The sequence below is a fragment of the Phaenicophaeus curvirostris genome, chromosome 3, assembly GCF_032191515.1.
Source record: "Phaenicophaeus curvirostris isolate KB17595 chromosome 3, BPBGC_Pcur_1.0, whole genome shotgun sequence".
In the NCBI taxonomy this organism is placed as follows: Eukaryota; Metazoa; Chordata; class Aves; order Cuculiformes; family Cuculidae; genus Phaenicophaeus; species Phaenicophaeus curvirostris.
This window is the reverse complement of record NC_091394.1, coordinates 94,977,254-94,991,264: the sequence shown is the minus strand read 5'-3', so window position 1 is coordinate 94,991,264 and position 14,011 is coordinate 94,977,254. Positions and strand designations below refer to the sequence as shown.

At 45.6% G+C, this 14,011-nt stretch overlaps 1 protein-coding gene across 2 annotated transcripts in view; it reads left to right on the top strand.

The window, feature by feature from the left end:
- Positions 1-1,309: 1,309 nt before the first annotated feature.
- PTK2 (protein tyrosine kinase 2) overlaps positions 1,310-14,011 on the top strand; it is a 226,858-nt gene continuing 214,156 nt past the window's right edge. For both annotated transcript variants that reach the window (XM_069854722.1, XM_069854721.1), the window contains exon 1: positions 1,310-1,408. The gene's annotated coding sequence lies outside the window, so the exon portion shown is untranslated. The remainder of the gene's footprint in view (positions 1,409-14,011) is intronic.

Below are 14,011 nucleotides of genomic sequence, written 5' to 3'. Positions count from 1 at the left end.
CAGGAACACTGTACTGCTGTTCAAAAGAGAGGGGTTTAGGATTTGGTTTTATATGGTTCTCAATGCATTTGTATCATGTTCAGAGGTTACCTGATGGATTGGCTCCTGCAGGGGCTTGGGACACCTTAGGTAGGATTCACCTGAAAAACTGTGTTGACAATCTAGGTGCCTACTTCTTTACTGTAAGATTCTGTGATTCTACGAGACTAAGGTTATAAGATTCTGTGATACTGTGATTGTAAGATTCTATGATTCTAAGATTCCATAATCCTAAGGTTTTATGATTAGATAAGATTTTAGGAGTCTATGTTTCTAAGACAATATAACGTTTCTGTGATAATATAATTCTAAGATTATATGATACTGATTCTATGATTCTGAGATTCTACAATTATGTGAATCTATGGTTCTATGATTCTAAGATTTTACGATTCTACAGTTCTAAGATTCTGTTATTCTACAGGTCTAAGATTCTATGATTCTGTGACTGTACGAGTCTAAGGTTATATAATTCTATAAGTTTCTATGATTCTATAATTCGAAGTTTTTATGATTACATAAAACTCGAGGATCCTATAATTTTAATGTGCTGTGATGCTACAATTCTAAGTTTATATGACTCTGTGATTCTAGGATTCTGTGATTCTATGGTTCCATAATTCTATTACTCTAAGAGTCTATGATTCTAAGATTTTAGGATTCTACAATTCTAAGACTCTATGATTCTGTGATTCTACGAGCCTAAGATTGTACGATACCGTGACTCTGTGATTCTGTGATTCAACGATTCTGCGATCGTGAGATTGTACGATTCTATGAATCTAAGATCCTATTAATACAAGATTCTACAATTCTAAGTTTTTATTATTATATGATTCTAAGATTATAGAATTCTATGACGCTAAGATTCTGTGATTCTATGCTTACGCGATTATGTGAATTTATGATTCTACGATTCTGCGACCATAAGGTTCACGATTCTAAGACTCTGTGAACCCGCGATTCCAGGATTCCGCGACTCTAGGATTGTAAGAGCCTACGATTATCCGTTTGTAAGGTTCTATTACCCTAAGAGCCCACGATGCAACCAACTCCGGCCTCCCCAACCCCAGGAGCCCCACGAGGCCCCTCTGCCCGCGCCTGCGCAGCCGGGCCGGGGCGGGTCCCCCCGCTTCGAGGGGCGGCAGCTCGCCCCCCCCCCTCGCCCCCCCAACATCCCCCGCAGCCATGTTAGCGTGGGGAGCGAGGGGGCAGCCGCGCATCCCATGGTGCAGCGCGCCGGGAGGGCGGGGGAGCGGGGAGGCGGGAGCGGGGAGGCGGCCGGGACGGCGGCGCGGCTTCGCCTCCCCTCGGCCCCAGCCCCGGCGGCGAGCGGAGGGAGCGAGGGGAGAGCGGCCCCGGGAGCTTGGTGAGTGCCGGGGGGGGCGGTGGGATGGGAGTGGGGGGTGGCAGTGGGATGGGGGGGCAGTGGGGGGAGAGAGGGGGCAGTAGGAAGGGAGAGGGGGCAGTGGGATAGGGGGTGGCAGTGGGATAGGGGGTGGCAGTGGGATGGGGGCAATGGGATGGGGGGCAGTGGGATAGGGGGTGGCGATAGGATGGGGGGCAGTGGGATAGGGGGTGGCAGTGGGATGGGGGCAGTGGGATAGGGGGTGGTAATGGGATGGGGGCAGTGGGATGGGGAGCAGTGGGGTGAGGGCAATGGGATGGAGGGTTACGGGGAAGGGAGTGGGGGCAGTGGGAACGGAGTCGAGGCAGTGGGAAGGGGAGTGGCAATGGGATGGGGGGCAGTGGGAAGGGATGGAGGCAGTGGGATGGGGGGCAGTGGGGGGTAGCAGTGAGATACAGAGCAGTGGGGGGTGGCAATGGGATGGGGAGCAGTGGGAAGGGATGGGGACAGTGGATGAGAGGGTAGCAATGAGATGTGGGGGCAGTGGGAGGGAGAGGGGGCAGTGGGATGGGGGTGGCAATGAGAAGGGAATGGGGAAGGGGGCAGTGGGAAGGAGGGGCAGTAGAAAAGGGGTGCAGTGGAATAGGGAGGCGGTGTGTGGGAAGGAGGAGGGGCAGGCATTGGGAAGGAGAGGGTGCAGTGGGATGGGGAGGGGTACAGTGGGATGGGGAGGCATTGGGAAGGAGTTTGGGGTGCAGTGGAAAGGGGGTGAGGGCAGTGGGATGGGGAGGGATTGCAGTGGAGGAGGGGTACAATGGGAAGGAGGAGGACAGTGGGAAGGGCTTGGGGGTGCAGTGGGAAGGGAGTGGGAGCAGTGGGATGGGGCATTGAGAAGGAGAGGGTGCAGAAGGAAGGAGGGGTGGCAATGGGAAGGACGTGTGGGGTGCAGTTGGATGCGAAGGGGGCGGTGGGATGAGGAGGGATGCAGAGGGAAGGAGGGGCAGTGGGAATGGGGGTGCAGTGGGATGGGAAGGGGTGTGGTGGGATGGGGCGTTTTGAAGGAGAGGGTGCAGAGGGAAGGAGGGAGGGGTGGCAGTGGGAAGGAGATGAGGGGTGCAGTGGGAAGGAGGGGCAGTAGAAAAGAGGGGGGCACTGGGAAGGGGAGGTGCAGTGGGAAGAGTGGGCAGTAGGAAGGAGAGGGAGGAGTGGAATGGGAAGGGGTGCAATGGGAAGGAGTGGGGGCAGCGAGAAAAGAGGGGAAGGCAGTGAGAAGGGCTGGCAGTGGGAAGGAGGGCGTTAGGAAGGGGAGGCGGCAAAGGGAAGGAGGAGGGGGGCAGTGGGAAGGGGGGAAGGCAGTGGGAAGGGTGAACAGTAGGAAGGAGGTGGGGGCAGTGAGGAAGCCGGTGGGGCTGCAGTGGGGGGGGGGCAGTGGGAAGGGGAGGGAGAGAAGACAGTGGCCCCTCCTTCCCTGTGTCCCTCCGGCCCCGTCTCCTTAGGGAAAGAGCCTTCTGTTTCTTCTGTATCCCTCGGGAGGGGGCTGCTTGGGGCACAAGACCCCCCCGCCCCCCCATGGTGTGTGTGCACAGCGCGGTGGGATGCGCTGGGGGCAAAGCTGCTCCCCGCCTCGTTGGGCCGTGTCGGGGTGGAAGGGACGAAGTTGGGAGGGATGGGAGAGGAGGAGGCCGCAGGGAGGAAGAGGAGGCAGCAGGAGAACCGCCTGCTCCCCTGCCACCCCCTCTGCCCTGCCCGCCCCGCAGCTGCTCCGGTCCCACCGGATGCGGGTCTCGGGATGCTCCGTAAAGTAAACAAAGGGAGAGGAAAGGAAAGGGAGGAGGAGGAGGTGTCCCCTTGCTGCCGAGCTGGCCCCTTCCTCCCTGCAGCCCTGCTGGTAAAAGCTGTGGGTGCCTCTCGGAGCCGGAGTGGGAGCAGAGAGGGAAGTGGTTGAGGTTTCTTCTGTTTTTCATTGTTGGGGTTTGGTTTGGGGTCGGCCAGGGTTTTTTAGGTGTGTTTTGTCGCTGTTGGGGAGCGGTGTGGTTTACTGGGGCTCTTTATCAGGGAGAGTGGTGACAGTTTTAAGCTGAAAGAGGAGAGATTTAGATTAGATATTAGGAAGAAAGTCTTTCCTGTGAGCGTGGTGAGGCATTGGCGCAGGTTGCCCAGAGGTCATGGATGCCCCATTCCCTGGAGGTGTTCACGGCCAGGTTGGATGAGGCTTTGAGCAACCTAAAGCACCGGGGAGTGTCCCCTGCCCGTGGTGAGGGATTGGAACTGTGTGCTCTTTAAGGTCCCTTCCAAACCAAGCCATCCTATGATCCAAAGGGCAGCAGGGGCAGCTCATTGGTCACATCCACCTCTGAACCTTGAGATGGCTCCCTGAATCTGCAGTGGGGCAAGGGAAATGATGTTCTGGCTTCTGACCCAGCTGGTGGGTTTGCAGAAAGTGGGTTTGATCTGAAACATAAAAGGGGGCAGTTCCTTGGTCACATCCCTCTTTGCACCCTGGGCTGGCTCCCTAAATCTGCAGTGGGGCGATGGAAGTGCTGCTCCAGCTTCTGACCCAGCTCGTGTGTGCCACAGAAGGTGGGTTTGATCTGAAGGGCAGCAGGGGCAGCTCATTAGTCACATCTGTGTTTGAACCCTGGGATGGCTCCCTAAGTCTGCAGCAGGGCAAGGGAACTGGTTTTCTGGCTTCTGACCCAGCTGTGGGTGCTGCAGAAGGTGGTTTTGGTGGAGGAACCATTGCACTTCTTGAAGGAATTTGATATTTTTTTGTTTTTCCTGGTTATAAACCAAATCTTGGAGTACAGTGAGAACTGTGCTTCTGCAGCTGTAACAGCGGATCTTTCTCCTCAAATCCCTGGGACTAATTTTGAAGCCTATGCTGCGTATTGCCAATTTTCACATCCCTTCTCTTTCCAAACCTGCTTTACTCCGATGATGCTTTTCTGGAACAAGGGTTATTCTTTCTCTTTGATTTCCCTTTATTTTTTTTTTTCTGGCTGAAAGGACTGTTGGCTGTATTGTTTCTGTGTTAGCTGAGTTGCAGTCAGTCGTGTTTAAGTGCTCTGGAAGTGGAGTGTATTCTGTAGGCCCTAGCACCAGTGCTGGGCTGCGCAGCATCAGTCTCAGCTCAGTTTTTGGCAGGATAATAGCAGCGCTGTATTAAATCTGTTGAAGGAAAAGTTTGCTTGAAAGAAGAAACACTTGGGCGTTCGCGTTGAAGTATTTCATGTAAATGTTAGATTAAAAGTGAAGTGGTATTGCAGTGTCCCTTAAAAATCCAGACTCTTTTGTCCATTGGTTCTTTAATACCTTCCTTTTTTTTTTTCATTGGAAAAGTCCCACATTCCTCAAAGCTAATCTGCCTTTATTATCTTTGATTCTATTAAACCTGGGTAAGATCAAGAGCATAACTGGATTGGGGCCAGAAAATATTAAATGTTACGTAGTTATTCAGAACAGCCTGTTATCTTACTGATGTTGTTCATGTCCAAAATTCCGCCACTTCCTTTCTCCACCCGGCTCCTTTTTTTACCTCTGAAATCTGGCTGGAATCCTAACCGGTATCTTTGTTGAAACACCTTGGCCTGTGTGGTGTGGTTTGTGGATGGGGGGGCCACAGCCTTTGGATTTCTTAAAGCAAGGTTGATGGCTGCGATTCTGTAAAGCGTGTGTATATGTACCTTGCAGATTGGAGCCCACACATCAAATACAGTGGTCCTAAAATCTGGGGTGTTATTAACAAAAAACCCAAAAATGCCCCCAAAAGAGGGAGGAGACGCTCTGCCAGTTGCTGGGAAACATTTTCTCTCTGTCGCTACTGGCTGTTCAACAAGAGAAAACCACTTTTGAAATTAATTTGTCTTGTGTGCTATTATGTCTTAAATTCAGTTTTTGTAGAACACAACTTGGGTTGATGTTTGTGTTGGTTGACCTTTTACTTTGCAGGAAGGTTAAAATGTGCACGGAAAAGGAAGATAGCATAGTACTTATTTGTCAAAAGCTCTAAGCTTTATTTGGCCTCAGCCTTAGGTATTATTAAATGTACTGAGCATGTGTAGTTGATGTAACAATGAACCGTTTAAGTTGGAATACAAAATGCAAAAATTAATATTGTTAGAATTACACTCATGTCTTGAATGTGTGGTTTACTAATATAGCTTTAAATATTGTTTAAACTTCTGGATACCTACTGATGCAGCTTTGCTTTAAAGTACGTTACGTGCTGTTGAAAGGAGCTTTGTGAAAAGAAATGTAATGTTTTACTACATGATGACTGGTAGTTAGATGAATGGAGTCCTGGTTTTGCGATTTCCAACAACCTAATAGGTATTTGGGGGGATGATAGGAGGAGAGAAAAGCAGGAGTGCTTTCAGGAGGTTAAATAGTAAACCAGCTGGTTTTGATGGTTTAGGGGGTCATCTTGTATTTTTTAATGCATCTGTAAATGTGGTGGGGTTTTTCAGTAAGTGGGAAACTCAAGAAAAAGAGGTTTTTTTCTTTCCCAGCATTGACGTGTGTAACTTCACTGTCTTTCATGTGATATGACATTCATAGTAACAATGCAGACTATTTCCATTCCTTTTATATCTCTTAGGGTTTGCAAGAAAGTGTTTTTCACTATGACAGAGTACTTTCTGTGTCTGAAAGTACAATTTTGAGGTACGTTGTGTTGCTGGTTGTTCTTAAACATATGTATGCACATTCACCTACAGGTTTCTAACAGCTGCCTGCGCTGGTATTTAAACTATAGTTATGTTTCGCAGAATTTAGCTGGAACAGGCTGCCCAGGGAGGTGGTTGATTCACCTTCCCTGGAGGTGTTTAAGGCACGGGTGGACGAGGTGCTAAGGGGCATGGTTTAGTGTTTGATAGGAATGGTTGGACTCGATGATCCAGTGGGTCTCTTCCAACCTGGTTATTCTATGTTTCTATGATTCTATATGAGTAACTATAAGTAGGCTGTGAATTTGCTGTAAAATCTGTATATTGAAGTCTTGCATGGTATTAGTCTTACATAATATTTTTGTCTTAAATTGAACATTTCTAGCTTTGCATTTGGTGTAGATTACTGCATGTTATTTCAAAAGGACACTCTTATGCCAGAGCTCATACTCCTAATCTTTTTTTTCTTGTGTCACAGCTACCAGTCTGGGATCCTAGTAGTGAAAACATGGGTTTTATTTACTTCTTACCAGTAAGTCCTCATTTCAGGGAAGCTGTCAATGAAAACTCAAGTGCATGACTGATATTAAGTTCCCTCAGATGTGGTTTCCAGGCTAAATCTGTTCTTCCTCTCATCTTCTGTTAGTGTAATTCTGAAGCTCCAAGTACCATTGCTGAATAACATAAAAACAAGGACACACTGACTTAATGTCTCAAAATGGTTTTAATTAGAGGTCAACATTTTAAAAACTGCAATAAACAAATGCTTACTCTCTTGCTTTGAGCTCCTGTATGGAGTGACAACAGAAATAACGTATGAACATTCTAAAAATTTGCTTATTTAGAACTTGAGCTATAGTGATTTTTGTCTCTCTGTATGGTAACTTCTACAGGACAGTCACTTTGTACTAAAAGCTGTCTTTTTTTAAATTTTTGTAAGTGTTTGGACAAAAGGTAGACTTTGATGCAGGTGTTTGCAAGATTAGAGTTTATAAATCATTGGCAATTTCAAATTAATCTCGATTTGTGTGTGACTGGCACTTGGGAACCTCCAAGTCCAGTGTGTTCTAGCAGTATTCAATGAATGTGGTTTATTGTCTCTCTTTACTTGTAGTTGAAAGAATGGGAAATGAAATAGAAAACGTGATGTCCAGATAGGTAACTGGGTCTAAATAGTCTTTTTAGTGTAGGAGAAGAAGAACTTGAGTGGAGATAAGAGCAGATCTTTCTGAAGCTCTTATTTTTCATGTACTGCTCTCCGTGTTCAGTCAGTGGTTGATGACTAATCAGATAAACTGTTGAAGAAAGTGGCTCTTGAGGGACTGAAAAGCTTAAAAACCTGCAGGTTTTGTTTTGTAGGTTTAAATTTTTATTTTCCATATCCCATTCCTTTGTAACTTTGTTTTCTGTCTACTGTATAAGATTCCTAAGGTAGAAGTTGGTTGCCTTCTCAGCATTTAATGTTCCTGATGCAAGTCTTGCAGTTAGGGGGGACTTTTGAGGGTTAGGTCTTCATGAATAGAAAATGATTAAGAAAACCCCCAACATAACCGAAACAAAATACAAATCAAATAAATAAAAGCACAAAAAGACTTCAGAGGGCTTGATCTGATTTTCTCTGTATTACAGCAGATGCAGGAGAGACAGTTGTGATTGCCCAGGGGTGTTGTGAAAGGTGTGTGAACTATGAAAATCTACCAGATGTTTTGAAAGCTACGTCAGAGGGATGTGTTGTTGAAGGGAGCTGATGCAGGGAATCAAGTGTATAGAAGAAATAGCTTCAGAGAGGCAGAACCAGAGAAACGTAATGCTCTCTGGCTCTGACGATATCTAAAATCTGGAGATGCAGGTCTACTGGTTCATGGATTAAGGTGAAATTGGAGAATGGTTTCTGGAATCTGGTTGACAAGGTTTGAATGCAGTTTCTGTCAAGTAAGAATTAGAATGGAAGATGTAGGTAACAAAAGCTGAAGGCAACAGGCTCTGTTAGAGAACATCTGATGAATCACTTGCCTAAGTGTTAATTGTAGGTACGTGTAAAGTTTCTTCAGATCTGCAGCAGTCTGTGGCTGACCTGGTAAAACTCTCCAATATTTGCTCTCCTTTGTCCCCTGTGACGTCCAGACTATTTTTTTCACCTCCCCTCTAACTCTCTGCATTGGCTTACCTGTTCCTCTGCCCCTTTTTAATATGTTTAGTGCAGAAGAGGCATATAGAAAAAGTTATAAGTAGTTTTAGGTAGCTTTCTACTGCACTGAAATTCGACTGCTTTGGGAGTTTTTGGCTGGGAATGGGAACTGGCGAACGCTCAACTTGGTTTTGCTTTGCTGCAGGATGCCAACTTCACACAGTATAATATAGGTCAGTTTAGAGCTTAATCCTCAAGATTAATCTTGACCCTTTCTCTGCCCATGGAACTGTAATTTAACTCATTTTAAGACCCTAGACTAATTTCCTTCATTTTGACCCTAAGTCTGTAAGCACAACATTTGCGTCTGTTGTCCTGGCGACAGTGATGGGAGATCATATCCTCTGTGCCGCTGTTGTCATTCTAGGTGTGTTTAAGCTCTGCATTTAGACAGGATCTGTGTCAAGAGTCCTTAAATGAGGGGCTTCTGTCTGCTTTTAGAGATTGTAGTGATGGAGCTGAAGCTGTTCTTGCTGTTTGGGAAAGGGAGAAGGAGGTCAGAGGCTCTGCTAACTGCGACCCACTCCTGCTTCCTGCTGCCATGCTTGGGGTTTCCATTATTCACTCACGCATGAAAATGTGTGATTCCTGCTTTTGTTTTATTTCATCTGGGGGGAAGGGAGAAGCAGCAGACCATCTCAGGCCATGAAGCGTCTTTGGAAGGCAGAGGCTCTTGTTCCTTTAGACCCGTTAAAGTTCCTGGCAAGGATCCGAAGCAGCAGCTGATTTTTTTTTTTTCCTTAATGTGGGAAGGAGGAGCTGTTTCTCTCTCCTGCTTCCCCCTTGCAACCAAATTCTTTGCCATCCTAGCAGCAAGAAAACAGAAGTCTAGTTTATCAGAAGCTCAAAATGAGCTAAATGAGATATTTTGAAGATCTGAATGCACCTCTTTAACCAGGTACCTAGCATTTTTCCCAGACCTTTAACACTGCAAGGAGCGTTTACAGATATAATCCATGGGATGTGTGACAGTAAGGTCTAGGGTCCATCTGTATTTAGTACTTAAATATCCTAGCTTTGCTTTCCAGGTTACTGCTGCTGAAGTTAGTAAACTTACAAATCCCGAATCTGAGTTATCCCCAGCAGTGGGGATTTATATCAACCAATATCTGTTATAGCCTGTTGTAGGTTTTAAGTTTAGTATCAGCGCTGAGGCAAGTTTCTCGGCAATGCTCTGTTCTGTAGGATTGAGATTCAGAAATCCTGTGATCTTCAAAAGAGAATTTCCTTCTACTGATTTGAGGCAATCTTTTAAATTCTTTTTCTATGAAAGATGGTGTGAAATCATCAAATCTACTGCCATTTTCTTATTTCTACGTAGGTACCTTGTTTTGATTTCATTTTTTGGACAAGGTGGTTGTAATCTTTCTGTGCTTTGAGGGTAAGATTGTGTTCTGGTTTAGAATACTGGAATTTTAATTGCCCACTTTTCAAGTAAAGGTTAGTATAGAGAGGCAAAAAGTAAAATTAGCAGTTAAGAGTACAGTTCCTTTTTATTTTGGGGTGATTAAACAAAGTGTTCCTATTTTTTTTCCCCTGCTTTTGCTAATACACTTCAAGCAGAAATTCCTTGTGCTGGTGACTGAATCCTTTTGTGGTTCTTCTACACCTGCTTTTACCTCAGGTTTTAGCTGTCTTTTCCTTCATCCCCTTTGCTCCTTTACTGATGCTTTTCTGTAATGGAAGCTGTTTCAAGGCAGAGTTACTTCTTCATAATTGATTTTACAGTCCTGGCAGATACACACAAAATTAATGTGCGCAACAGCTACCTTTGTAGTTCAGTTGCTTGAATTTATCAGAGGGGGTTAAACTTCATACTTCTTTAATTATGTTATTCCTTATTACCCTTTCTCCCAGCAAGTTCCAGAACCTGGTGGAGGTTTTCCTGTGGTTTTTCTGGTGCCTAAGACCTTTTGTGCTTGCTGCCATTGTTTTTGTTGACTAGTGGTGGAAAGAGGTAGGAAGCATTGATACAACTGTAGCACTGGAATTCAGGAGGCAGGTATTTTTTTCTGCTTCTTCTGTGATTTATTTCTTTGTTCCGATGGCTAAACTAATGTAACTGCTGTGCTGTTATTTATTCCCCTTTAAAATTGGGACTGTGCTTTGCTCAGGGCTTGTCCAGTGGCTTATAAACAGAAGGCAACTCTGAAGTGCTTTCTGTAGAGGTGTTTGAAGTCTCCCTCACGAGGGAGAGTAGAAATTATGATGTTGGATCAAAGCTATTCATTTAAGGTGCCATCGTACTGCTTAGAATGACCCTTAGTATGGCCATCATCATTAATCCATGTTCGACAGTGTACTTGTTAACCTTTTGTGATGCCTCACGGACAGCTGCATTTGCATTCATTAAATAAAGCGTACTTGTGTTTTATTTTATGAGTAGGAACAAAACCTGCTGGATAGTATGTAAATAAAAAGCATAAATACAGGCTGGGCAGAATGAGTTGAAAGCAGCGCTGAAGAGAAAGATTTGGGGGTGCTGATGAATAAGAAGTTCACCATGAGCTGGCAATGTGTGCCAATGGTATCATGAGCTGCATCAAAGGAAGCGTGACCAGCAGGGAGAGGGAGGTGATTCTGACCCTCTACTCTGCTCTTGTGAGACCTCACCTGGAGTTCTGTTTTCAGTTCTGGAGTCCTCAGCGCAGGAAGGACATGGATCTGTTAGAGGGAGTGCAGAGGAAGCCACAAAGATCATTAGAGGTCTGGAGCACCTCCCATGTGAGAACAGGCTGAGAGTGTTGGGGTTGTTCAATGTGGAGAAGAAATGTTTCTGGGGAGAACATGGAGCAGCCTGCCGGTACTTAAAAGGGGCCTACAGGAAAACTGAGGAGGTGCTTTGTCATGGAGTGCAGAGATAGGGTGAGTGGGAACAGCTTTAAGCTGAAAGAGGGGAGATTTAGATGAGATATTAGGAAGAAATGTTTTACTGTGAGGGTGGTGAGGCACTGACACAGGTTGTCCAGAGAAGTCATGGATGTCCCATCCCTGGAGGTGCTGAATGCCATGTTAGATGAGGCTTTGAGCGACCTAATCCAGTGGAAAGTGTACCTTGCCTATGGCAGGGAGGCTGGAATTGGATGATCTTTAAAGTCCTTTCCAACCCAAGCTGTTCTATGATTCTATGAAAAATGTGTGACCCTCTCATATGAACCAGAAGCTGGAGGGTTTTAATCTCTCAAGTTCCATTTTTAATTATACAGAAGGCTGTTTAATTTTGTTACATTTTTAACTAGTTTTCTATTGCCAGCCTTCACCCAGGCAACCTTGACATACTGCTGACATGGAAGGATCTTTTGCTTGCAGTGAAGCTCTTTGCAAGTGTTACAAATAGTGTTTCTGTTCTAACTCCAATGTTAACAGCACCACTATGGGAATGCCGTTAATTAATGTGTAAAGGAGTAATTCTGAATTTTTATTAGCTCAAATTTTCTATTGCAAACTTAAACACTATGTCCTAGAGGCAGAATTATGTCGTCATTTTCTCTGTAGTTTGTATAAATCACAATGCTTGCTGTTTTCTGGACTTGTTCAGATGCCTCTCAACTCCACAACCTCTCTTCCTGATCTGTCTTTGGTACGTTTTGGATATTGTTGTTCAACAACATGCTCTTCAAGTTCTACAAGAGTTGAGTAAGCTGGGATATGCAGGTTATTGATTCATTGGTGCTCAGTTTGTGATTAACTTTGTCCAGCTGGTGCAGAAAGAAAGATTCTGCTATGGCGTAGCAAGAGGGTAACTGCTTGGAGTCATTGTTTCACTGAGTTCATAGAATCATCAGGTTGGAAGAGACCCACCGGATCATCGAGTCCAACCATTCCTACCAAACACTAAACCATGTCCCCCAGCACCTCATCCACCCGTCCCCCAAACACCTCCAGGGAAGGTGACTCAACCACCTCCCTGGGTAGCCCATTCCAGCGCCCAATGACCCTTTCTTTGAAAAATATTTTCCTAATGTCCAGCCTAAACCTCCCCTGGCGGAGCTTGAGGCCATTCCCTCTTGTCCTGTCCCCTGTCACTTGGGAGAAGAGGCCAGCACCCTCCTTTCCACAACCTCCTTTCAGGTAGTTATAGAGAGCAATGAGGTCTCCCCTCTGCCTCCTCTTCTCCAGGCTAAACACCCCCAGCTCTCTCAGCCGCTCCTCATAAGGCCTGTTCTCCAGCCCCTTCACCAGCTTTGTTGTTCTTCTCTGGACTCGCTCCAGAGCCTCAACATCCTTCTTGTGGTGAGGGGCCCAGAACTGAACACAGGATTCGAGGAGCGGTCTCACTAGTGCCGAGTACAGAGGGAGAATAACCTCCCTGGACCTGCTGGTCACACCGTTCAGTACTGGTAGGATTTACTTTGAATGCTGTGTTTAGTTTTAGGCACAGTACATCAAGAAAGGGAGTGGTGCATTGAAAAGACAACCTCTTGAGTCCTGCCCAGCACAGGTTTTAGTGATGTTAACAAGTAAAGAATGCAAGGTGGTTATTTTCAGGCTTACCCTGACAGTCCAAATGTGTTTTTCTCTGAGCTCTGGTGAGCAAGTCTTCTCTGTTACCTTGTTACGTATCATCTGAAACTGCAGCTCTGATGCAAATCTGGTGCAGACAAAGCGCCTTGTATTTGTTTTGTGGAATGCTCTTCTGGGTTATGGCTGTAAAGGTCGCAGAGGGAAGATCCTTTCTGTAAATGAAACTGTCGTGCTCTGCTATAGATGCAGATGTTACCTGGATATAGCTTGAAAACCATAATTATAAACTGGTTACTGATTCCAGAAGAACTGGACTGGTTGCCAGCCTGTTGTACATGTATAGAGTTCATGGAAGAAAACAAGCAAGGTTTCTGAAAATTAAAAGCAAATTAATAAAATGGCCTTAAAGGGTGACATGTCTTATTCCTTTTGTAATTGCACTTTAATACAGTCCTTAGACTGTATTTTATTGCATGCTAATAGTCTGAGTTTCTGGTGAATCTACTTTCTTTTTTTTGTCTTTTGGTCTTTATCCTTGAATCATAGAATGGTTTGGGTTGGAAGGGACCTTAAAGATCATCCAGTTGCAACCCCCCCTGCCATGGGCAAAGACATCTCCTGCTGGACCAGGCTGCTCAAGGCCTCATCTAACTTTGCCTTGAACGCCTCCAGGGAGGGGGCATCCACAGCTTCTCTGGGCAACTTGTGCCAGTGCCTCACCACCCTCATTGTGAAGAATTTCTTCCCAATGTTTAATCTAAATCTTCCTCCTTCCAATTTAAAGCCATTCCCCCTCATCCTATCACTCCATGCCCTTATAAAAAGTCCCTCCCCAGCTTTCCTGTAGCCCCCTTCAGGTATTGGAAGGCTGCTATAAGGTCTCCCTGGAGCCTTCTCTTTAATATGGTAGCTTGTATTTTGTTGGTGCGCCAGTAGGCTTCCTCATAGTGGTAGCTCAAATGAATCTGTTTTAAAGCAAGTAAAATGTTCTCAGCATTTTGTCATAGAAGGAGAAAGTCACTACTGAGACTGCGAAACAGAATTAACACATCTTTAGTGAAAATGTGTGTGGAGACAAATTAAAACATGGTATGCATGGGTGAGTGTACTCAGCACAGCCTCTGCTGGAAACTGCTGTCGATGACGCACCCTGCCTTTGAGATGTTCCTTATGACGGAATAAGCTCATTGATCAGATCTCTTTTTAAACGCTGTGTTTAAATTTAGAGGCAGAAGCTGCTGGAATTGGCATTTCAGTGCTACATCTGGGCTTTCAGGCAGCCTCTAAACTAAAAGGTGGAGCTAAGGC